The 2,387-nt window shown below is 29.1% G+C and overlaps 1 long non-coding RNA gene across 1 annotated transcript; it reads right to left on the bottom strand.

Annotated features, from left to right (window-relative positions):
* Positions 1-408: 408 nt before the first annotated feature.
* LOC117100950 lies at positions 409-1,548 on the bottom strand. Its single transcript, XR_004444198.1, has 3 exons — positions 1,231-1,548; positions 719-821; positions 409-476 (listed from the first exon to the last, which is right to left on the bottom strand). It is a non-coding gene; the product is annotated as an uncharacterized LOC117100950 (long non-coding RNA).
* Between the last annotated feature and the right edge of the window lie 839 nt (positions 1,549-2,387).

The raw sequence follows: 2,387 nt of genomic DNA, 5'->3' as shown, positions 1-2,387 counted from the left end.
AAGAAAACGAAAAAATATTTTTCAATCAGAAATCTAATTCATTCCCATTCCGTTCCATCCTACAATGAACTCGTTGCATAGCAACAAGCTTACTTCAGAAAGTTACAAGTAAACGGACGCGCAGCAGACAAGCGCGTGCACGACAAAAAGCAAAGAATATTGAAAGTTAAATTGCAGTAGAAAACACACGGACTGTACTGCACGTAAAAATATTGAAACCGATTAAAAAGGAAGGCAAGGAAAATAACGATCCATATAATATAAAAATACAATTTTATAGAATTAATACAAGGCATTTTGTTGTACTTACACTTTTCCCAGCATGGCTTTAACACAAGAGGTTTTCCCGGAACCCTCTTGACCAAGAAACATCAGTCTTGAATTAACAACTGTTATTTCACCGTTTTAAAGTGCATCTTTGAATGCTTTGACGGCATCGGGACCCCTGGCTAAAATCTCTGATGGAGTTGATAGTTCTAATTTATATACAAACATAACAACAATATTTAGTATTTTATTTTTTAATTATATTTTTGATTATTTACGATGAAATAAACCTTTTTACGATAATCAAAATGTGGAAATAGTAAATTAATTGTGTAGAATTTCAAATTAAAAAAAATAAATGTCAAACGTAATACGGGTGTATGATAAGTACTGTTTTAAATAGAGTTTAAAGATTTGATTCCACAGATATTTAATAAGTCAATCAACGTACTTTCAAGTAATTCTTTTAAATCTAGTTTCTTTTCACTTCTCGTGGTTTCTTCGTATCCTTTACATTCGTTTTCATCATACAAATCAAGAGGCGTCTTTCCTTCCTGCAATAACAGACACGAGCACGCGATGATTCATTTCATTGCAAGACAATTGAAAACCAAATAAACAGAAAACAGTGATATAGTTTGGTTAAATACTCAAAGATAATAATAAAAATAATATATCTAACGAACACTCGACAATGTTATCATCACGACATTCTAATTATGTTGTAAATTACCATCCAATTAATTGATAATAAACATTATTAAACTCATTCTTATAAAACTTGTTAAAAATCAACATTATTACTGGTATGAATTTTTTGTTTTCGATTTAATTTTGTTTGAATTTATATTTATTATGTTGGTTTTAATTAGTAAAAATGTTTCAAGTAGTTTCATATACAGTTGTTGTATTAAGGTCATTGACTGATATTCTTTTGATGCATTTCATTTTTCTGTACATTACATTATCTTTTATTGTCACCGACGCGCCAAAGGTGATATTGAGAATTGCGACTTCCTTGTGTTGCTCGTGCGTCAGCCACTGATTCCATAGACACCAATGTAGTGGTGTGCGTCCATACTGCAATGAAATGATAATCAACGTCAAGTTTGTTGAACACGCACAACACAAGAATATCAATTAACAAATATTACGCAAACGTAAAAGTACCTGAAATAATTTATAACTACCATAATTTATTAACGCCTACCGGTAATAATAGTGATACTTCAGTAATATTATAATAATCATAATAATAATATTGATGATAATAATAATTTTGATAATAATTATTATTCATATTGTTAATGATAATAAAAAAAAAACAATAATATGGCAATGCAAGAATGAAGTAGGTACCTGAATTAATGATGATGGTAATAAGTATTATGAAATTAATAATTATAGGATAATACAGCACCTGTACTGTATTAATATTAATGGTAATAAAATTGATAAATATGTAGTAATGGATTGTGGTTTATTTTTGTTGTATTAATAAAACAAATAATAATGGTCAAGATTGTCTCCCCTACTGAGCGGAAAATATTTCTCAACCAGTTGTAAATAAAAAATCATATCTCAGTATTATAACCAAGAATATTGCTAAATTAGAACGTGATGTATTGAATGTGTTTGTAAGTGAATTAATGTTAATTTGTTAGCAATGAATAAAGTGTTGTTTTCTTCTACTGTACTCACGATGTCTTTCGTGTTAATCTTCTTGTTGGTTTTTCCCAACACGCGTCTTATTGCTGACACGCGTGCGAAGGCCGCCAAGAAATGGAGAATAGTGAAACCAAAAGACTACAAGACAAACGTAGAATATGATGAGAAAGAAATAATAAACAAAAACAAGAAACTATACACACACCACATATCAACAACACATAACAACTCACAAACATCACACATACATTACTTATTACATTCATCATTATTAAATACTAATTATATTATTTAATATTTTTAAAATGTGGTTTTTTAGGCAAAATCGCGCAAAAAAATATTTGTATCAATTGGCCTATGTTTTACACACAACAGTAAAATATTTGAAAATCGGGATTTTTAGCGACAATACTTTTTGTGAAAAATATCAATTTTATTGTCACCAATTTATT

Source organism: Anneissia japonica, unplaced genomic scaffold, assembly GCF_011630105.1.
Source record: "Anneissia japonica isolate Jap-2015-1 unplaced genomic scaffold, ASM1163010v1 scaffold197243_len2387_cov114, whole genome shotgun sequence".
NCBI lineage: Eukaryota > Metazoa > Echinodermata > Crinoidea > Comatulida > Comatulidae > Anneissia > Anneissia japonica.
The sequence above is the reverse complement of the archived record's forward strand: the minus strand, read 5'-3'. Positions and strand labels throughout refer to the sequence as shown.